We start from the raw sequence: 24335 nt of genomic DNA, 5'->3' as shown, positions 1-24335 counted from the left end.
TTATACATTTTGATCAAGGCTCATAAATTCAACAATAAACAACTTAAGCCTTGTAATCTCATAATGAAAAAGAATTTAGAATGCTTACAACCACACCATTGATTATTGAAGACCTTATTGTCCAAGTAGGTGTTGTTGTCCTTGATGTTCTTTCTTTTTCATTTGAGTGTCCTCCCTTTATATTTGTCTCTTTTTCCTTCCAAACTTATTGAAAATACTCAAGAGACATGTTAATAGCGCAAGGGAGTATATGGTGAAAGATGATTACTTTAGATAATTAGCATACAAAAATTCATCATCCACAAGTCACACAGACATGAAGTAAAATCCTTAACATGAGTGCATTTCATTTGAGAAAAATGAGTGAGCACCTTTTAAGCATTTTAATAATCATTGGAGATTTTACTTTATCATATTGAAGTTAGTTAATCATCACTTGGAAGCAAATCAATATGATAACATATATATAAATATCGCAAAGGCATTAAATAGATTCTAATGGACATGAGCATTAAGAAAATGATATTTGAATGCACACTTAGTTAATTTCGGTCCAATAAAGAATCTATTCCTCTCAAGGGTAGAATATGATAATTTAGATTAAACACCCATTGAGACGGGAACCAAACTTAAGAAGATGAGTTCCCATACCTTTGCTTTTACCTTTCTTCCTTTGGGTGAAGCTCAACCCATGAGGCTTGTGTACTTTCTCTCTTGTAGATTTTCATAATTGAACTCAAGAGAAATGTTAGTAGCAACACAAGCACTAGTTTCCATTTTTTTTTGTAATCATTTTGGTAAGGAATGAGAAGTTAGATTAACAAAACATGGAAACTCCATAGCATGAACTAGATTATCCATAGATGATGTTATGCTCAATTTTAACTCATAAAACAAGCATAAATAATCCTTTGAGATTATAGGAATAAATCTAAATCATGATTTGGAAAGCGATAAATGTGAAAGAATCATATCCAATTAAGCAATAAGAGATACAACATGAATTATTGGATAGAATTTCCTAGACATGATGAGATACACATTTCCATAGAGAAACTTATTCTCTACAAGTGAGACTACTTAAATTACTTAGATAAAAATATTAGTCTCACTTTTCTAGCTATAGAGAGAATTTTTCCTTTTATAAGTGTCCTAAGTATTTGAATTTCTTACATGACACCTTATTCTTTTAAGAACATGAAATATCTCTCTATATCTAGAACATGGCAATAATAGAATAGTTAATGTAAAGACATGCCATGTGAACTTGCAACAATTTAAAAACATGTAGATTGTCATAATATAGAATTTGATAAATACACAATCTACCATATGAGAGGAATTTCTTCAAAGAATGATGACATAATTTTAAAACATCCTTAAGTGCTTTCTATTTCTATGTGACTACACATGACAATTTAAGATAATTGCACTTAAGAATATAAATGTTACCATCCCTTGACTTTCCTCCATGTTGTAGGCTTTGATATTCCGCACATGATGATTCTTTATTTCCTACAACATTAATATCTTCCCGAGATGATATGAGTTTTGAATACAATAAACTGAAGTAACCTTGGGTCAATCTTGAATATGTAGATCATTTGAAGATTGATAGCTTGAGTTGATAAGAATTGAATTAACTCCCTCAAGCACCCCAAAGGTTCATATCATCTCCTTTTCCTACAAAGCTTGTCAAGCATATTTTGGTACCCATCGCTTGATGGGTCTGTTAAGGTTAGTAAGCAAAGATCTAGGAACCCAAAAGTCCTTTGTGTTAGCACTAGGTAAACTCATTACCTTTCTAGCACAAGTTGCAATTTTGGGTTGCCTAGTTACATGAAAATTTATTGACAAGCTAGGAGTGAAATTGTTACCAATGGGACAATCCTTGCATTGATGTCCCTTTCTTCGGCATGTGTAGCATAGGCGTTTTTCAAGTTTTGAAGTTTTCTTCTTTCCTTGCTTGTTGCCTGCTACATGGTTAGTAAAAATTTTCTTTTCTAACCCTATGCCTCTTTGTTTTAAATGGGGACAAGATCTAAGTAAGTGTCCCTTCTTGGAGCATTTAAAACAAAGTCTATCATCCTTGTTAATAATCAAGCCATTAATATAGGGACATGACCTAATCAAGTGCCCCACTTCAAAGCATTCACTACACCTCTTAATGTGAAGTGTGGCTTGATCATTACCTTGGATGTTACCTTTTGTGGAGGCGTGGTTGAGGCTTTTGGAGGAGGTGTTGAATTTCATCTTTTGTTTCCTCCTCATGGCAATCCTCAAATCCTTGACATTTTCTTCAAGGGATGTAGTGCATGCCGCGGTTTTTCCCGTCTCAAGCTTCTTCACCATGTAATTACGGTTATCTTGAGAAGGTTGGGCAATGCATTTCCCTTTTAGTTGTGTCAGGCTCATCTTTAGCCTCTCATTTTCTTCTTTGAGCTTTTGATATGTATCATCATTTGTTCCTGCAAATTCTAGCTCAAAAGAAGATTTGCTTGTCGACGGACAACAAGCATCAGCACATGGTAATATAGTATCAATTTGAATACATGTGCATGAGTGAGGTTGTTGGGATTTTAAATTTTCTATCACAACCTCATGAGCAATGTTTAATATGATATGATTGTAAGGAAAATGGACCCCGGGCCATTTGGCTAATTGAGTTTTGGTGTTTGATGATTAACACAACTTGTGGACTAATATGTTTGCTAGTGTTTATAATTATAGTTCATAGGATGCGAAGAGAATTGGACCAAGGCAATGAGGATGCAACACCTCAAAAGAAGACATAAAAAGATGCATAGGAGTCCAATACTCAAGAACAAAAGAAGCCCGAAGAAATCAGCGAAGACCTAGAAGATGGGCTGTCAGCTGGCGCACCGGTGGCACACAGTTGGCTCACCGGTGGCACACAGTTGGCGCACAGGTGGCACACAGTTGGCTCACCGGTGGCGCACAGTTGGCGCACCGGTGGCACACAGTTGGCTCACCGGTGGCACACAGTTGGCGCACAGGACAGCCAACAGAGTTTTCTGAGAGGAGGCACCGGACTGTCCGGTGTGCACCGGACATGCACTATTCACTGTCCGGTGCACGTAACGGCTAGCTCAGAACTAGCCGTTGGCTGCACACCGGTGGCACACAGTTGGCTCACCGTTGGCACACAGTTGGTGCACCGGACTGTCCGGTGTGTCAGAACTAGCCGTTGGCTGCACAACGTTGGCGCACTGTTGGCGCACCGTTGGCTCACCGTTGGCGCACTGTTGGCACACAGTTGGCGCACCGTTGGCTGACAGGACTGTCCGGTGTGTCAGAACTAGCCGTTGGGTGCACAGCGTTGGCACACTGTTGGCGCACCGTTGGCGCACCGTTGGCTCACCGTTGGCGCACTGTTGGCACACAGTTGGCGCACCGTTGGCTGACAGGACTGTCCGGTGTGCCACCTTGTAGCAGCCTGCTTTTCAACGGCTAGTTGAGTTGGGGCCTATATATACTTCATCCAATCAACCATTTGAAGGTGTGGGAGCCCAAGCAACATACCAAGACACATAGTGCATATTTCCAAGAGCTCAAACACCCAAGTGCTTAATAGAATCACTCGGTGATTAGCGTAGGTGCTTTGCGAAGTGCTTAGGTTAGTTAGACCGCTTTAGCGCTTGCTCTAGGTGAACCCTAGTTAGTTGAGTGAGTTTTGTAAAACCACACAACCCCTCGGCTCTTGTGTGAGTCATTGTAATTGTACCGAGTGGGGCGAGAGTCTTGCGAGACCGTGACAACCGCGTTTGTGTCACGGCCGCCACCGTGTACCGGAGGGAACGAGGCCCGCGGCGTTTCGGCCGGAAGCTCGATAGTGGAGACGGCGGGGAGCGTCCGAGAGGAGCCGGAAGCGGAGCACCACTTGCGCGTGGAGAAGGCCCGTGGCTCTCTACGGAGTTACTCGACCGTGGTGCTTGGCCCTCGCATGGGCTTCCCTTTGCGTAGGGGCACCAACGAGGATTAGTCGGAACCTTGCGTGGTTCCGGATACCTCGGTAAAAATACCGGCGTCATCCACGAGAGTTTGCTTCTCTACTTAGCTCTTTACATTCCGCATTTATATTAAGCATTTAAGTTTCAATCTTATTGTCATACTTATTTAGTGTAGATTGAAACTTAGCCTTTGCGGTAGAGATAGCAACACTTAGACAAAACCGAGTTTGCACATTCTAGTTTTGATTATTTGCATAGGTTTTGCTCTAGGGATTTAATTGTGGCCTAGTTTAGTAAAAGTTTTAGAAGTCCTAATTCACCCCCCCTCTTAGGCGTCACCCGTTTCCTACAAGTGGTATCAAAGCCCGATTTGGCTCATTTGAAACGCTTTAGCTTCACCGCTAAAAAGAGCCGACGCTTTTTAGAGGAAGGGATGGATACCCATAGGCCACCACACTTCGACGGCACTAACTTCCCATATTATAGTGCTAGAATGGCTTGTTACCTAGAGGCCGTTGATCTAGGTGTTTGGAGAGTCACTCGTGACGGGATGAAACCTCTCAAGAATCCCGAGAAACCCACCACGAGTGAGGAAAAAGAAATTCATTTAAATGCTAGAGCCAAAAATTGCTTGTATGAATCTCTCAGCATGGATATTTTTAATCAAGTATTTACCTTGAGAACTGCTAATGAGATTTGGCTAAAACTGCATGAGCTCCATGATGGCACATCCAATGTCCGTGAGCAAAAACATTGCCTAGTCTTGAATGAGTATAATTCTTTTGCTATGAAAGATGATGAGCTTGTTAGAGACATGTATTCTCGTTTGAATCTAATTATCAATGAGCTCAATTCTATTGGCATTAATAAGCTAGGTGATGCGGACATTGTGAGGAAGATTATCTCCCTGCTACCACAACAAAGATATGGGAGCATCATCACCATCCTTCGCAACATGGAGGATTTGAGCAACATGACCCCGACCATTGTGATTGGGAAAATTGCAGCCTTTGAGATGTCGCGAAAAATGAGTCGGGGAGAGGAGCCAACTTCCTCAAGGCCATATGCTTTTGCATGTGATGAAAGGAAGGGCAAAAAGAAGGCTCCCACTCCAAGTTCCTCAAGTGAAGAAGAGGAAGAAGAAGAAAGTGATGATGATGAAGATAATCAACCATGCACATCATCCTCCGAGGACGAAGAAACAATCCGACGTGTCGGAAAGGTAATGAGGATGATCCGCAAGATTAATCTAATGGGTGTGCCCCTGCAGGTCGAGGATCTTCTCTTTAACATTGATAGGAAAAAGCAAAGGAAGAGAGGATGCTTCGCATGTGGGGAGAAGGGCCACTTCAGGGACAACTGTCCAAATATGGCCAAGCCCAAAAAGGAGAGGAGCAAAGGCAAGGCGCTAACAAGTGTTAGAACTTGGGATGATTCTTCAAGTGAAGATGAACCTCCAAGGACGCGCAGCCACCGGTCCTCGTCACGATCATCACGGTCATCACACAAATGCCTTATGGCAAGAGGTAACAAAAGCATTCCATCCTCTAGTGATGAAAGTAGTAGTGATGATGAAGGTGAGGGAAAGCCCTCTCTAGATGAGCTTGCGGAAGCCGTAGAATTTTTCCAGGATATTTGCACTAAGCAAAAAGCTCAACTTAAAACTTTGAAAAATAAGTTGGTTTGCTCTCAAAATGATTACAAAGGTTTGCTAGAAAAATTTGAAACTTTTGCAAACTTAAATAGTGAGCTATCAACTAAAATTGAGCTATTAGAATCTAGTGCTCCATCCACTGCTACCGATGATAGCCTTATTAAAAAGAATGAAAAACTTAAGGCTAAGTTAGCTAGCTCCCAAGAAGCTATTGAAAATTTGCTAGAGAAAATGGAAATTCTTAGCATACACAACAATGAGCTAACTACTAAGCTAGAAAACATTGGTAGCACCCCAGCAGCATCTTTAGTTGAAATACCTGAAATAATTAAGAAAGATGCTTCTACTTCCTGCTTTGATTTAATTGATGATTCTAACCCCTGCAACCAAGTCGTTGTTGAGAATATTGTTGTAGAGACATGTACGGATGAGGTTGCAAAGGAAAATGAACAATTAAAGCAAGAAGTGGCTCGCCTTGGCAAGGCTTTGTATGACAAGAAAGGCAAAGCCAAACAAATCCAACCTCCACAGGATAACACCACTGCGGGAGTGAACAAGCCTATGGAGGGAGAAACTGTGATTTGTAGGCTATGCCACAAGGAAGGCCACAAGTCTTTCCAATGCAAGGCGATGACCGGGGATAAACAAAGACAAAAGCTCAAGCAAAAGCCATCAAGCAAAATCTCAAACACCTACATCAAAAAGGTGAACAAAAAGGACGCTACACCATATTTGATCAAGAAGAAAAATAACGAAAAGGTGATAGCAATCAAGGCCAACAAGCAAGCCAACAAAGGAAAGGGGGCCAAACGCATCTGGGTGCCAAAGGAGATAATTTCAACCATGAAAAGCATCAAGAAGGTTTGGATCCCGAAAGGGAAGTGAGTGGACCGAAGGTCCTCGGGAAATTTGGAGACTTGGCTAAATTGGGATGTATATCATGGGATACATCATATTGGATCAAGTTTATTGCCAAGTGGGTTAGTGAAAATTTTGGACCCAAATTTCCCACCCATGACTAAGGTAACTAGTTTTATTGTATTTCTCGTTTTTAGATATGCGTATCTATTTATCTTTTATCTAGTTTACCTTTCTTGCCTAGTATTACATTTTTTATGTACTTTTGTTCAAAATCATGCATACTAGGTAAATCATATGGCAGGATTGCTAGTTTTTAAATTCATATACTTAAGCAAACCTACATGGCTTAAAATGTTTAGTTAAAGCACGGCACATAGCTTTTATATCACTCCATAGTAAATGATGCATCAATTGAAAATTTTGATTTCTACAAAGTGTATCATTTAACTTATATGTGCCAAAGTTTGGATTATGGATAATTTGCCCCTCTTGATATCAAATCAAAGTGCATGTCTCCTACAAGTATTCAAAACTTATATGCACACCTTTAGGGGGAGGTTACTCTATAATCTAACACTTTGAGACTAACACCTTTTCAAGTCTATTTCATGTGATAGTCTCATTGTAAGGAAAATGAAGTCCCCGGAGAAAGACAACAATCTTCCACTGCGAAATCTCCAAGAACTCTCATGTCTCTCAAGCTCGCCATTGATCTTCAATTGGTATCTTTTGAGACTACATTCAGTATCATTTACATGTCTTCTCCAATATTTGATTAGACTATATTTCATATCATATGCTTCCATGTTGCTAAAAATGCATAAGTAGTTAACTCATATTCTGTTACCTATGCATAAGGGAAGTTAGTCTTTTCAAACCATGTCTTGCACCTCTAATTTTTCACATGCTTTTTCCTAAGTAGAGGATCTCTGTCAGGGGGAGTATTTCTTCATCTCTAAAAAAGGGGGAGAAACTTCTTTCTAAAGAGAACACTCATTTAGGGGGAGTTCCTTTCAACTGGTATCATTCATATGGTTTATTTTAATATCCTTCTAGTGATATCATTTGATACAATTCTTGTTGAGGGCAAGCTTTTATTTACTTCCTACATGCTTTTAATGTCTTCCTTTTCGGTGGTTGATGCCAAAGGGGGAGAAGTTTAGGGACCAAAGCAATGAAAACTTTATCAAACACCAAACACCACCAATTTAAAATTTTATATCTACAAATGGCTTTTCAAGTGGTTTTGGTTATTTGGTCCAAAAATAGGAAGTAAGTGAATTATGGAGTTAGGGGGAGGCTTAAGTCCATAATATCACATTGTGGGGACAATCATGCATCTTAGCAAGTAGATTGCACATTTTAATTCAAATACTTGTATTATTTGCTTGCTTTGGTTGTGTTGTCATCAATCACCAAAAAGGGGGAGATTGTAAGGAAAATGGACCCCGGGCCATTTGGCTAATTGAGTTTTGGTGTTTGATGATTAACACAACTTGTGGACTAATATGTTTGCTAGTGTTTATAATTATAGTTCATAGGATGCGAAGAGAATTGGACCAAGGCAATGAGGATGCAACACCTCAAAAGAAGACATAAAAAGATGCATAGGAGTCCAATACTCAAGAACAAAAGAAGCCCGAAGAAATCAGCGAAGACCTAGAAGATGGGCTGTCAGCTGGCGCACCGGTGGCACACAGTTGGCTCACCGGTGGCACACAGTTGGCGCACAGGTGGCACACAGTTGGCTCACCGGTGGCGCACAGTTGGCGCACCGGTGGCACACAGTTGGCTCACCGGTGGCACACAGTTGGCGCACAGGACAGCCAACAGAGTTTTCTGAGAGGAGGCACCGGACTGTCCGGTGTGCACCGGACATGCACTATTCACTGTCCGGTGCACGTAACGGCTAGCTCAGAACTAGCCGTTGGCTGCACACCGGTGGCACACAGTTGGCTCACCGTTGGCACACAGTTGGTGCACCGGACTGTCCGGTGTGTCAGAACTAGCCGTTGGCTGCACAACGTTGGCGCACTGTTGGCGCACCGTTGGCTCACCGTTGGCGCACTGTTGGCACACAGTTGGCGCACCGTTGGCTGACAGGACTGTCCGGTGTGTCAGAACTAGCCGTTGGGTGCACAGCGTTGGCACACTGTTGGCGCACCGTTGGCGCACCGTTGGCTCACCGTTGGCGCACTGTTGGCACACAGTTGGCGCACCGTTGGCTGACAGGACTGTCCGGTGTGCCACCTTGCAGCAGCCTGCTTTTCAACGGCTAGTTGAGTTGGGGCCTATATATACTTCATCCAATCAACCATTTGAAGGTGTGGGAGCCCAAGCAACATACCAAGACACATAGTGCATATTTCCAAGAGCTCAAACACCCAAGTGCTTAATAGAATCACTCGGTGATTAGCGTAGGTGCTTTGCGAAGTGCTTAGGTTAGTTAGACCGCTTTAGCGCTTGCTCTAGGTGAACCCTAGTTAGTTGAGTGAGTTTTGTAAAACCACACAACCCCTCGGCTCTTGTGTGAGTCGTTGTAATTGTACCGAGTGGGGCGAGAGTCTTGCGAGACCGTGACAACCGCGTTTGTGTCACGGCCGCCACCGTGTACCGGAGGGAACGAGGCCCGCGGCGTTTCGGCCGGAAGCTCGATAGTGGAGACGGCGGGGAGCGTCCGAGAGGAGCCGGAAGCGGAGCACCACTTGCGCGTGGAGAAGGCCCGTGGCTCTCTACGGAGTTACTCGACCGTGGTGCTTGGCCCTCGCATGGGCTTCCCTTTGCGTAGGGGCACCAACGAGGATTAGTCGGAACCTTGCGTGGTTCCGGATACCTCGGTAAAAATACCGGCGTCATCCACGAGAGTTTGCTTCTCTACTTAGCTCTTTACATTCCGCATTTATATTAAGCATTTAAGTTTCAATCTTATTGTCATACTTATTTAGTGTAGATTGAAACTTAGCCTTTGCGGTAGAGATAGCAACACTTAGACAAAACCGAGTTTGCACATTCTAGTTTTGATTATTTGCATAGGTTTTGCTCTAGGGATTTAATTGTGGCCTAGTTTAGTAAAAGTTTTAGAAGTCCTAATTCACCCCCCCTCTTAGGCGTCACCCGTTTCCTACAATGATCATCTCTAAGATTTTCATGAGAGCATAGGAGCATATCATATTTTTCTTGAAAAGCTAAATTTTCAATTTTTAGCTTTTCTACTTGGTCCTTTAGCAAGGTATTCTTATTTACTAATTGAGCGATACAATGTAACGCGTTATTTTGCTCAATTGAAATAGTTTCATACCTTTGGACCAAATCAACATGAGAGCATTTTAGCTCCTCATGTTCTTTAGTCAACTCGTCAAAGTGTTGCATCTTTATGGAGAGAATATCTTCTAGCCTTTGACGAGCTTCGCTTTGCTCTCTCGCTCTCTCTAGAAGTTTGAGCATGACCGCCTTATCTTCTTGGCTTAGGCGAGCGTAGAGATGCACAAAGCTTCTTTCTTCCTCCTCATCCTCATTTGTGCTTCCGCTATCATTTTCATTAGCCACACAACATATGTGGGAATCGAAATGGGAAGACAAACCTTTTGGAGAGGTGGATTCATCGTTTGGTCTCCATCGTTCATTTTCTTCTTCTTCCTTGCAAGGGTTAGTATCACAAATACCAAGGGAAGTAGAAGCACAAAATGAACTATCATATTTGGACTTATTAAATTTGCTTTTAATTCTAATCCAAATATCATGCACATCACAAATGGGTTTGTCATATTTTATTATGAAGGCATGATAATCTTCTTTGCTAAGGGATTTACTTAAGATGTCATAAGCTAGATAGTTTAAGCGTATACATCTTAAATCTTCTTCGGAGGCATTTTCCCTAGCATAGTTAGGAGGAATAATACTCTTGTCTAAAATTTGTTCTAATTGTGGGTCTACTACTCTAAAGGCATTTATCACTCTAGTAGACCAAGAAACATAATTAGAACAATCGGAAAGTAGTATCTCAAGAGTTACCTCCTTGTTCTCCTGGGTCTTCTTGTTCTTTTGGGATCTTCTACGAGCCATCACTTCGAGTTGTTAGACTCAAGATGAAGTGCCTAGCTCTGATACCAATTGAAAGTCGCCTAGAGGGGGGGGGGGGGTGGATAGGCGAAACCTGAAAATTTAAACTTTATCCCCCAACTAGATCCTTTGATTAGTGGTTAGAACAATGTTGGGGCGAAGGCAAAGACGCCACCCTTCGCTCGAGGCCTTCGCTGCAGCCGCTGGTCCGACGGAGGCAAAGCGGGCAGGGACACCCTTCGCAGGACTCGGCACTTTGACGAAGGCCTGCGGCGACGTCCTCACACGGCGCGGCCTCGTTCAGCCCCAAGGCCCACGTGTGATCCGGCCCATTGTAACGGGCCCCGCGTGGCCGCCTCTGTATTACGGGCCTAACTTGTAAAGGCAAACTTGTAATTACAGCTTGTAACCCTGCTTTATGGGAATATTCCGGGGATAAACTAGGCGCCTGAGGGCACATGCGTCCTTAACACAAGACGCTGGGCACTCAGACACCTATAAATACCCCCGCACAGTGCCCGTGAGAGGCTAGATCAACAGAGCTATTGCCCCCGTGCGCGTAACCCTGTTGTCGCCATTGTTCACCCTCGTTGGCCCACTTGCAGCAGAGAGCAAGTTCCAACATTTGGCGCCCACCGTTCGTGCTACGACAAAACCACCCGCGATGGCACCCAAGAGAGCTAACCCCAAGGCTGACGAGGCTGCGAAGGCAGCACTGCTGGCCGCAAGAAAGGGCAAGGCCCTCGCCCTCACCCAATCCACCCACCAAGAGCCCATTGAGGACAATGTTCCCCACACCGGCGAAGACGACACCTTCCGCACCTGCGGAACCGAAGGACAGTCGCAGCCGCCCCCAGGCTTCGCCCCACTGGAAGGCGCCGACCTCACCGAGGATGGTGAGGCCCTCGGCGTCTCAACAGAAGAACAGCTGCAGCTGCGCGCCCTGCGCCTCAGGAACCGCAATCTCCAGAGGCAGAAAGAGATACTGGAGGCCAAGCGCCAGCGTGTTTCCGCATTAGCCAAAGTGCGGCAAATGATACGCGACGAGGAGCAGAAAGCCCAAGACCTCGAGCGCGAGATCGCGCTGATGCAGCGCGAAGGCCACCTCGGTTTGCAGCAAGAACCACCCCTCCAACAACGCGCTCAGCCGGAGGACATGCGTGAAGGCTACCTCGGCCGGCAGCACGGCCAACCCCTGCAGCACCGGGCGCAGCCGGAGAACCCGCGTTTCCCCCAGCATGACTACGCCCCCCAGCACGGCGCGCCATTCCAAGGGGTCAACTACCTCGACGAGCGAAGTCCCCTGGCGCCACACCTGCAAGTGACGCCTTGGCCAGCCAACTTTCGAGCGGGGGCATACCCCAAGTACAACGGCAGCACCGATCCGGCGCAATACATCATGAGTTACCAAGTCGCCGTTGCATCAGCCGGAGGGGACGACGCCACAATGGCAAAGTCTTTCATCATCGCCCTAGAGGGCCCAGCACTCACCTGGTTCACCAGATTGCCCCCACTGTCCATTGATTCGTGGCGAAGTCTCAGGGACAAGTTCCTCCTCAACTTTCAAGGGTACCGTCCAGACACCGACGCTTTGGCCGAGCTCTCGCTTTGCAAACAGCTGGAAAAGGAGACTCTGCGGGAGTATTACCGCAAGTTCTTAACACTCAAGTCACAGCTGCCCTCTATCGACGATCAGATCGCTATCCACTACGCCATCAATGGCCTTCGGGCCGGCGTCCTCTACAGCCATTGTATCAGAGATCCACCCAAGAGCTTGCAGGAGCTATATCAGCTCTTCGAAAAATATGCCAAATCCGAAGAGCTCCACCAGCGCAAGGTCGAGTCGCAACGGAAACCCAACAGTCAGACTCCACAGTCCAGCCGCACGTGGACAAGGACTTCGCAGCCAGACTCCAGTCGAGACGGCCGCAGTCAGCAGCAAGTCCACAACATCGTCAACCAACAGCCTGCTGCTGACCCCCCTCGCCGCCAGGAATATCCCCCCCAAGGCCGCGGAAATGGAACTCGCGGCAGGGGTCGAGGGCGGGCGCAGCAGCCGCCGCGCCGGTTCTATTGCCTTTTCCACGGCGAAGACTGCGCCCACCAGACCAAAGACTGCCCCGAGACGAAGGCCACCAGAGACAGAATGGCGAGGGCGCAGCCAGCCGACAATCCCAGAATTGTCGCGCATAACTACCAGCCACCCCCTCCACCATACGTCCACGCCCCCGCTCCGCATCCACCGCACCACGCTTACCAACATCATCAGGAAGTACAAATCGTACCTCCTCCACCCCCACCACCACACCAGCAACACCAAAACATTCCCCATCCCCCAAAGCAAGAAGACTTCGCCGATCAACCATATCGCGGAGTCATTCACATGATAACAGGGGGGTCAAGCACCGACTTCGACACCAAGCGGCAGAAGCGGGACCACTACCGCAGCATCAACCATGTCGCCGTCACTGGCCCAGTCGTGCAGACGAAGTGGTCCCACATACCGCTAACCTTCGACGCGCGAGACGTCGACCTGCGCAGCGCCCCCCACATCGACGCAATGGTCATCAACTGCAGCGTGGCAGGTTGGGACTTACACAAAGTCCTTGTCGACAACGGCAGTCAGGCGGACATCATCTTCCTCCACGCCTTCGACCGCATGGGTATAAGCCACAGCTTGCTGAAGCCTTCGGACAACCCGTTGTATGGTTTCGGCGGCAAGGGCACCTTTCCAGTTGGCAAGATAGAGTTGCCCCTCTCCTTCGGTGTAGCACCCAATGCCCGAAGTGAGCAAATAACCTTCGACATTGTCGACATGGTATATCCATACAACGCCATCATGGGCCGAGGCTCCATCAACAAATTCGAAGCCGCCATCCACGGGTTGTACCTATGTATGAAGATACCAGGCCCGCTGGGCGCCATCACAATCTACGGCAACCAGCAGACGGCGCGCAACATAGAGCGGGACTTCGTGCCCGGTCAGAGAAATGTACACTGTCTCACGACCCAGCGCGAAGTCCCTGCGCCGGCTAGCCCAACCGACAAGCAGCACGACAAGGCACAGTTGCAGTGCCAAGACGGGACCAAGACTGTCCCCCTCGATCAGGCCACGCCCAAGCAGACTGTAACTATCAGCGAAGACCTCACCTCACTTGAAGAAGAGAAACTTCTCTGCTGCCTGGCCAAGAATAAAGATGTCTTCGCCTGGTCTGCCCTCGATCTGGTCGGAGTCAGCCGAGCCATAATTGAACACAGCTTGGGGATTGACCCTTCGGTGCGACCCAAAAAGCAGAAGCTTCGCAAGATGTCAGACGAAAAGACAGAAGCCGCCAAGGCGGAGGTGCATCGCCTCCTGGAGGCTAAATTCATCGAGCCAGTGGCTTACCCCACGTGGCTCTCCAATGTTGTGATGGTGCAGAAGAAAAGCGGAAAATGGCGCATGTGCATAGACTTCACCAGTCTCAATAAGTCCTGCCCAAAGGACAATTTCCCGTTGCCACGGATCGACAAAATAGTCGATAGCGCGGCCGGATGCGAGGTCATGTCCCTCCTCGACTGCTTCTCCGGCTATCACCAGATATACATGAAGGAGGAAGACAAGGCTAGCACCAGCTTTATAACACCCTTCGGCACTTATTGCTTTGTCAGAATGCCGGAGGGTCTCAAGAATGCCGGGTCCACCTTCTCCAGAGTCACCAAAACGGTGCTCGAAGGGCAGGTCGGCAGAAATGTATTCACATATGTGGACGACATCGTCGTCGCCAGCAAAAATAAGGAGGACCACCTCGCCGACCTGGCGGAAACATTCGCGAACATGCGAGATGCACGACTCCGCCTAAACCCGGAAAAGTGCGTTTTCGGTGTTCGCCAGGGCAAGATATTGGGCTACCTGGTGTCCCGCCGAGGCATCGAGGCCAACCCAACCAAGATCCAGGCCATCGTCGATATGTCGCCTCCGCAGTCCGCCAGGGACGTCCAGCGCCTGACAGGCAGGATGGCCGCCCTCAATAGATTCATCTCCAGGTCCGCCGAGCGAAGTCTCCCCTTCCTCAAAACACTCCGCGGCGCGAAGGACTTCGCTTGGGGACCGGAGCAAGCAGCGGCCTTCGCCTCATTAAAACAGTACCTGGCGGAGCTGGCCATCCTCACAAGCCCAGACTCCTCGCTCCCCTTATTGCTCTATGTCGCGGCTTCGCCGCACGCGGTCAGCGCGGCACTAGTGCAGGAGCAGACAGTCGAAGGCGCAGTCAGACAGTGCCCTGTTTATTATGTCTCCGAAGTCCTGACACCATCCAAATGCAACATGACAGAGCTGGAGAAGATTGCTTACGCAGTTGTTATGTCCTCGCGCAAGCTGCGCCATTATTTTGAAGCATTCAAGGTCCGAGTCACCTCGGACAGGGGACTAGGCGAACTATTCAGGAACCCGGAGGCATCAGTGAGAATTGCCAAGTGGGCAGCCGAGCTCTCCGGCTACCACATCAGCTTCGAGCCCAGGACAGCCATCAAATCGCAAGTCCTGGCAGACTTCGTCGTCGACTGGACTGGGCCAGTAACACAGCCGGACCCATCCACAGAAAAGGTCTGGACTATCCATTGCGACGGTGCATGGTGTCATGCGGGGGCAGGCGTCGCTGCAGTCATCACCTCACCAGCCGGAGTCAAACACAGATATGCAGCACGCCTCAGCTTCGCCCTGGAATCCGACAAATGTACAAACAACATAGCAGAGTATGAAGCAGTCATCCTCGGCCTCCGCAAGCTAAGGGCCCTCGGAGTCACCACATGTATCATCAAAACAGACTCCAAGATAGTCGCCGGTCAGGTCGAAAAAGACTATGCAGCAAAAGACCCCGCGCTCATGCAATACCTCGCGGCTATCCGAAGTCTCGAGAGGCAGTTCAAGGGATTCACCCTACAGCATGTGGACAGGGCCAAGAATGAGGAGGCCGATGCATTAGCCAAGGCCGCCGCCAGGGGCGAGCCCCTGCCCTCCGACGTATTCTTTCACACCATCGGCACGCCAGCCGTCCGGAGCCCCGAAGGGCTCCAAATAACAAATGATAGCGAGGGCCACCGTATAGTCCACCTAATCATGACCGAAGACTGGCGGGCCCCAATAACCCTGTTTCTACAGGGATACTATCACCCAACCGACGTCAGTGAGGCGAAGCGCCTCGAACATCGGAGCCGGGACTTCGCACTAATCGAGGGCCAATTATACAAGAAGGGGGTCAGTCAGCCAATGCTTAAATGCGTCACCGAGACCGAAGGCATCCAAATCTTGCGCGAGGTCCACAGTGGAACTTGCGGCTCGCACGCGGGGCCAAGGGCCCTGGCTGCTAAGGTGATCCGACAAGGGTTTTACTGGCCTGCAATGATCTGCGCCGCAAATCGAGTCACAAGGTCCTGCGAAGCCTGCCAGAAGTTCTCTCCTCGGTCAGGCAACCCCTCGCAATACACAAAGCTGATCGCCCATACATGGCCTCTTCAGCGCTGGGGCCTGGACATTGTCGGGCCCTTGCCCACTGCTCAGGGGAACCTCAAGTTCGCCTTCGTAGCCGTCGAATACTTCACCAAGTGGATTGAAGCGAGGGCTGTGTCCACAATCACATCAAAGACTGCCCAAAAATTCTTTTGGCAGAACATTGTTTGCCGCTTCGGAGTACCGTCCGAGCTAACAGTTGACAACGGCAAGCAGTTTGACAATCAAGATTTCAAGGATTTCTGTTTTTCCATCGGCACCAAGCTTGCCTTCGCTTCAGTCTATCATCCACAGTCCAACGGAGTCGTGGAGCGTGCCAATGGGAAAATCTTCACAGCCATCAAGAAGATGCTCCTCGACGAGAAAAAAGGCAGATGGACCGACTTGTTACCGGAGGCAGTCTGGGCGCTAAACACAACCGAGTGCAGGGCGACCGGGTTCACTCCTTTCCGCCTTCTATACGGATCAGAGGCAATGACCCCGCAAGAAATAAAACATGGGTCTCCGCGCACAGCTCCGTCAGCCACCCCCGACGTGGATGAGCCAACCTCCAAAGATCTCATTGACGGAGACCGGGTCTTCGCCCTGCAGGCCTTAAACAAATACCAAGCCCAGACCAAAGCATGGCGCGACCGCGCAGTCATCCCAAAGGAGTTCAGCGCGGGGGACCTCGTACTCATCCGAACAGCTCGGACGGAGTCCAAGGGCAAGTTGGAACCCAAGTGGGAGGGCCCCTTCATAGTCAAAACAAAAGCTTCCCCCAGCGCTTACAGGCTCGCAACGCCAGATGGCGAGGACCTGGAGCACTCCTGGAACATTGACAACCTTCGTAAATTTTTTGTTTAATTCCTAGGGCTGAGTTCGCCCTTGTAATTCACCGCAAACAATCTTGTACCGGCCCGCACTCTTTTCCTCCCGGGGGGTGAGGTTTTTAACGAGGCGGAGCCATGTAATATATGTGAGAAAAATCCCCCGCAAAAGCATGTGTCGAAAAAAGACCGCGACAACGGTCTTCGGCATTCGACCAATTCGAAGTCACCGCGAGGCTAAGCGCTAGCCACCCTCGCGTGCGACCAATCCGCGCAGAAGTCGCCTAAGGGTGCAGCCGGACTTAGCACAACAAGTGCGCAAAAATCAAAGTCTATCGCAAAGACTATCCGCGCAGAAGTCGCCTAAGGGTGCAGCCGGACTTAGCACAACAAGTGCGCAAAAATCAAAGTCTATCGCAAAGACTATCCGCGCAGAAGTCGCCTAAGGGTGCAGCCGGACTTAGCACAACAAGTGCGCAAAAATCAAAGTCTATCGCGAAGACTATCCGCGCAGAAGTCGCCTAAGGGTGCAGCCGGACTTAGCACAACAAGTGCGCAAAAATCAAAGTCTATCGCGAAGACTATCCGCGCAGAAGTCGCCTAAGGGTGCAGCCGGACTTAGCACAACAAGTGCGCAAAAATCAAAGTCTATCGCGAAGACTATCCGCGCAGAAGTCGCCTAAGGGTGCAGCCGGACTTAGCACAGCAAGTGCGCAAAAATCAAAGTCTATCGCGAAGGCTTTTCGCGCAGAAGTCGCCTAAAAGGCGCAGCCGGAGCCTATCGCAAAAACCGCCCAAGGGCGCAGCCGACCCAGTATGGCAAAAGCAGAAGCGACAGCAAGACCAATTATAATCACACTGGCACAGCACAATCAATCACACCAGTCAAAGTACACAGCGCCCTCGCAGGCACAAGCACGCGAGGGCACACTACTCCATTTTACAAACCCTTGCACATACACAAGCGAGGGCACCACGCCCTACATCGGCTCAACCTTAGGAATAATCCCCATCTCTCTATAATTAAATAACATTATCCTAAGCTCCTCACCAGCAAAAAGGCTTCGCAGCTCCCCTTCCCCCACACCCGAGACGGCCGGCAAAGACAGCAGCTCCTGCCGACCAACCCTACTAACGCGAAGCCGAGCCCCTTCCTCCGCACTAATCCTACGCTTCGCAACCGCCCTTCGTCGTCGGTGCCCGGTGCTAGGACCGGGCACGCTTGGCGCGTCCGCAGCATGTAGCGCAGCCTCCGCCGCAGCCACGTCCAGGGCCGCAAAATAGTCCAAGTCCTCCTCCGACGACTCCTCGGTCCATTCAACCGAGCTCCCAGAGTCAGTAAAATCAAAAAACTCAGAAACAGACCCATCACATTCATTTCCACCTTCCGCGGTCGAAGCCGCCAAAAACCCAGTAGTAGCGGTTGCGTGCGCAGGCCCAAAATCTTGAACCTGCGCAGCAACCAAAATTCAGTACATCATCCAAAAATCCCTCAACCCTAAACACCACCTACGCCACCTGCGAAGGCCCTGCCGCTGCGGGAGCCTCCGCCGCCGCCTCCGCCGTTGCCTCCGCTGGATCTTCAGCGCCCGGCACAGCAGCTGCGGGGGCATCAGACGCGCCTTCGGCTACCCTTGGGAGAAGGCCTTCGCCGGCCGCAGCAGGTACAAGGGCGCCTGGTGCATCTTCCGCGGTCACCAGGGTCAGTCCCGGGGCGACTCCAGTGGCGGCCTCCGCAGGGGTGGTCTCCGGCTCAGGCGGCGCGCTGTTCAGCGCCCCAAAATCGTCCACCCGCTCGCCACGCTCCGCCTAAGACAAAACGTACAAAAATTCAGCAAACACACGCACAGACCGCATCCAGCAAGCACCGAGTAAACGACAACGTTACCTGAGCCCTCGCAGCCTCGGCCCGCGCCCGGACCACCTCTCGACCGTATGAACCCCACATCCGGTCATAGAGGGCCCCGGCGGACTCCTTCACCACGGGGTCTTCGACCTCAAAGATATCTCGCCCAAAATCCTCATCCACCTGGTCGAGGGCCTCAAAGTGCCGGCAGCCTTCGCGAGAGAGCGCGTTCATCGCTGCCTCGCAGGTGACCAGGGAGGTGAACGACATCAACCCCGCCAAGACAGTGGGGAGCTCCTGCAGTTCCTCTTGCACCCACTCCAGACAGCGAAGTCCGGCCTCTCGCTCCGGCACCTCGAAGTCGCCCGTCCGCACACCCAGCTCGCGATATGAAGTCATGAGCTGCGTGCGCGTCCGTTCGGCCTCCGCTCGCGCCGCGGCCTCGGCCCCCTCCGCGCGGCTCTCGAAGGCAGCAAGCCGCCGCTGCAGCTCCCCGGCGAGCTCCTTGGCGATATTGCCCTCCGCCCGCGCCAGCCTGGCCTCCGCCTGCGCAGACTGCTCCTTGACGATGGCTTCGTTGGCCTCCCTTCTCTCCTCCATCAGCTGGCGCCGGAGGTCTGCCTTCTCCTTCTCAAGGGCGGCCACCTTCTCCGCCAGCTTGCGGCACTTGCTGTCGGAGGCCGACTTCTCACGGACAGCGTCCGCGTGTTGCGTCCGAAGTCTCTCGACCTCGGCAGACAACGCCGCCGTAAGGGCCCCCGACGCAGTACGGCTGGTGAAGTCAGCCACCTGCAGAACACACATAAGGCCCGTATTTAAAAAAAAAAGAGAGTATAGCTCGGCAGACCTGACTCAGCGCCTCCATCGCCCCTTTCAGCCGGCGGGTCGCCGCGTCCGCCTCGTCTCTGACCAGCGCGAGGGCAGTCACCTCGCCTCCAGCGCCAAGGGTCTCTACCCCCGCCTTCGGCGCTGGCGCAGCCGTCGCGACCGCCGCGCCAGGCACAACTAGAGCAAGCGGGCCCTCGTCCAACCCTGCAACGCATCAACAGATTAAAAAAAATGTGTATACATATAGACTCACCCCCAAGATAATCCTCCACATCAATCTCGGTGCCGAAGTCGGCAACGCGTTTGCCGGGCGGCGGTAGCGATCGGGCCGCCTTCGCAGCCTTCGCCACTCCGCTGGCGGACGGCACCACCTTCGACAGCTTGGGGCCTCCGGCGCCCACCGTCGCCTCCGGCGCCTTGCCAGGCGCGGAGGCGCCCGCCTTCGCCGGCAATGGCGGCTTGCCTCCGCCGGAGGCCTCAGCCTTCGATGCTCCCCGCTGCCTCTTCGGCCGGGCTTCGTGAACCCTCACGGTCGCCTGGCGTTTCCGCGCCGCCACTTGGCGATCCTTGTCCATCACTGCCCACACAACATGACCGATATTTCGCCCATAAGGAAAAACTTTCCACCGACGAGCCATACGAGATGTAAAACAGTCCTCTGCATCCCAGGGGATAGGAATGCTTTTAGGCCAACAACCCCCGGTAACCCTCAGCATCCGAGCCGAAGACTCCCGGAGCTCGGGCGAAGACATCCTCTCCCCCGGGGCCGCACACGTCCTCATCAACTCTCTAGCGAAACTATCAGACACCCCAAGCCCTCCCATCGCAGTACCTAATTTTCTCTTTTTCGAAGAGGTGGCGGCCGCCAGCGCGGGGTCGCCTCCGGCCTCCACCGCCGGTTTCTTCCCGCGGCGGTCTGCTTCGTCCTGACCAGGGTAGCCGTCGTACGGCAGTTGATTTAATTCAAAGACCCTGTTCAAGCGATCGTTTGACCCACGGATATCAAAACTGCGCTGGCCTTCCGTCTTCGGCACGTAGCGCCCCACGAGTCGCACCGCCAAGTCTTCTGCATCACGCACAAAGGCGGCCGGGTCACGGTTCTGCAAACTCAGTGCGAAGGCAGGACTTCGCACCTCCCTTCCTCCGTGAAAGGGCATCTGGCGAGGGCATACTTCGCCCAGCGCCCAGCCGTGCGCCAAGGGCCAGACCCCGTACGCCGCAAACTCCTCAACCAAATCACGCCCGCTGCTCTGGCCGGCGGTGTACCGAAGGGCCCCTTCGTCTGTATCCTCTTCTGCCACTTCGAAAGGCGGATACGCAGAGTAATAGTGAGAGCACATTTCGGACACGGGGAGCCCTTGATGGCCTTCGACAGTAGCCTCAGCAACATAAAACCAAAACTCATTCCAACTGCCCCACTTGTTGCGGGCGCACGGGACCAACTCCACTACTGGCATCGTGGTCTTGCCGGTCTTCGGCGTGAAAGTGCACGACCCGAACTGCGCAACTCCGCCCTCAACCACCCTTTTCTGCCAATGCAAGCAATAATTCTTCGCGAAAACTTCAACCGACGGCTGCCCGCCGTACGAAGTCGTCGCCCAGACATACTTCGCCAGCGCCACTATGGCGTTCGGTGTAAGCTGATGTATTTGAACGCTGAATCTGCGCAGGACTTCGCCGACAAACCGGTGCGCAGGCAAGCGGAGTCCGGCGGCGAAGAACGCCTCGAAAACAACCAACTCGCCCTCCGGCTCGGGGACTTCCTCCGTCCCCGGAGCGCGAGCGACCCCGCCGCCAAAGTAGCCCAACCGCTGCATATCTTCAATACGGCCTGACGTCATCCGTGACACACCGAATTCAACAGAGTCGCCGGCGCGCAACTCTTCCACCATCGCGTTACTCAACGTCTCCTCAGACGAGGCGGCGGCCGGCGGCATGGCGGTGGCGGAAGAAGAAGAGGATGGCATTGCTACGTACCGTCGGCGGCGGCGGGCGGTTTGCTTCACTCGAGCCAGAACGACGGCGAGCAAAGGGAGCAGCGGAGGAAAAGGAGCAGCAAGACGGCGGGCGGCTAGGGTTTTGCGGAGCGCGGAAAGCAGAATTCAAACAGCGCCGCCCCCGCCCCCTTTTATAGGCAGGGCGCGGCTCCTCGGGAAACCCACAACCCGACAGGCCGCGACGCTTCGGGAAACCCACAATCCAACAGTACGCCGTCCATCAACGGTCACATCAAAAACCCCCGCGGAACCACTTCGAGCGAGGGCAGCGTCTCCGCCATCTAGCGACGTCTTCGGCACCAGGTGACTTTGTCGAACTGGTCCCTCGGAGGGCAAATGTTGGGGCGAAGGCAAAGACGCCACCCTTCGCTCGAGGCCTTCGCTGCAGCCGCTGGTCCGACGGAGGCAAAGCGGGCAGGGACACCCTTCGCAGGACTCGGCACTTTGACGAAGGCCTGCGGCGACGTCCTCACACGGCGCGGCCTCGTTCAGCCCCAAGGCCCACGTGTGATCCGGCCCATTGTAACGGGCCCCGCGTGGCCGCCTCTGTATTACGGGCCTAACTTGTAAAGGCAAACTTGTAATTACAGCTTGTAACCCTGCTTTATGGGAATATTCCGGGGATAAACTAGGCGCCTGAGGGCACATGCGTCCTTAACACAAGACGCTGGGCACTCAGACACCTATAAATACCCCCGCACAGTGCCCGTGAGAGGCTAGATCAACAGAGCTATTGCCCCCGTGCGCGTAACCCTGTTGTCGCCATTGTTCACCCTCGTTGGCCCACTTGCAGCAGAGAGCAAGTTCCAACAAACAAGATGAACAATTATCGAAGTATAAAAACTAAGTTCTTGCTAGTAAAGAGTATAGCTTTCAAATAATGCGGAAGTGATAAATCAATACAACTAATAATTCTATAATAACAAAGCAAGAAAGCTTAGATGAAAAAGAGCACTAACTCAAGTTCTTTTCTTGCGGAGTGTTGCTTTACTTAAATGAGATTTTAACTTGAAGCAACACCAAATGATATGAGCAAAGAATAATGCAAGAGAACTTAGAGTAAGGGAAAGCAAACAAATCACAAGCAAAAGCACAATGAACACGGGTGATTTGTTTTACCGAGGTTCGGCCCTCGAAGGCCTAGTCCCCGTTGAGGAGTCCACTTAAGGACGGGTCTTTTTCAACCCTTTCCCTCTCTCCCAATCACACAAGGATCGGCGAGCTCTTCTTCTTCTCAAGGATCACTCTCGATCCCACAAGGACCACCACAATCTTTGGTGTCTCTTGCTAGCTTTTACAAGCCTCCAACACTTTGGAGGAAGTTTGAATGGGAGTCAAAACTCCACGCGCAAATGAACACAAAGATGTAGCTCACACTATCTCTCAATGAATCTCACAAGGCGCTAGGGCTAAACTCAATGAAGGAGCTCTCAATTGCTTGCTCTCTCTTTTGTGGCACTTGTGTTGGTTGTAGTGGACTAAATCTTGTGTATAGGATGGATCAATGAATATATGTGGTTGGGAGGGCTTGAGTATGTCAACTAGATGACTTGGAATGTTGCTTGGACTCCCTCACTTTGAAGTGGCCGGTTGGGGTGGTATTTATAGCCACCATCCAATTTTGTAGCCGTTGGAGAAGCTGCTGGCGATGGGCGCACCGGACAGTCCGGTGCACACCGGACATGTCCGGTGTGCCAGCCACGTCATCCTATCCGTTGAGATTGGAGCCGGTCGACCGTTGGAGGCTTTGTCCTCATGTGGCACCGGACAGTCCGGTGCAGCACCGGACAGTCCGGTGCCCCTCTGACTTCTGCTCTGACACTCTGAATTCAACTGTACACTTTGCAGAGTCGACCGTTGCGCGCAGATGACCGTTGCTCCGCTGGCACACCGGACAGTCCGGTGCACACCAGACAGTCCGGTGAATTTTAGCGGAGCAGTCTTCGTGAAATCCCGAGGCTGCCGAGTTCCTGAGGTCGCGTTCCGTTGGAGCACCGGACACTGTCCGGTGTACACCGGACAGTCCGGTGAATTATAGTGGGCTGCCCCTGAGAAACCCGAAGGCGAAGAGTTTGAAGGCAATCTTCCCTGGTGCACCGGACACTGTCCGGTGGTGCACCGGACACTGTCCGGTGGCACACCGGACAGTCCGGTGCGCCCGACCAGGGAGCACTTCGGTTTCTTTTTGCTCCTTTCTTTTGACTCTTGTCTTGTTCTTTTTATTGGTTTTATGTTGAATCTTTGGCACCTGTAGAACATATAATCTAGAGCAAACTAATTAGTCCAATTGTTTGTGTTGGACATTCAATCACCAAAATCATTTAGGAAAAGGTTTAAAGCCTATTTCCCTTTCAGAGACCCTGAAGGTGACCATCACAGCCTCTAGCACTGGGGGGCAAGCGCAGACAAGGAGACAGTTGCGGGAACCCGTGCTGCGCATCACGGACAGTCCGCCGTCCCGACGCGGACGGTCCGACGCTTCTCCGGACGGTCCGGAGGACTCTGGCGGACGGTCCGGCCATGCTCAGGACTCACAGCGACCACGTACCTTCAAACCACGACGATCAGAGATAGGTACGTGGAAAACAAATACATTTAAAGCAGCTGGTCGGCTGATCAAGCCTGGTTCGACTTTCGATCAATTGTTGTCTAAATATGTGAAAAAGAAGGCCGGCCCTAGTGACCGGCCACCGAAGCGACCCCGCTCACCCATTCATGAGCAACGTCAGGTCAGGCCGATTGGACCACCTCACCAATCGGAAGAAATGAAAGGTCCTATTGTACAATTGAGACCTAACATGCCGACATGGACCCCTCCACCT

Source organism: Zea mays, chromosome 3 (genome assembly GCF_902167145.1).
Source record: "Zea mays cultivar B73 chromosome 3, Zm-B73-REFERENCE-NAM-5.0, whole genome shotgun sequence".
NCBI classification, from domain to species: domain Eukaryota; kingdom Viridiplantae; phylum Streptophyta; class Magnoliopsida; order Poales; family Poaceae; genus Zea; species Zea mays.
Note: the sequence above shows the minus strand (reverse complement) of the source record.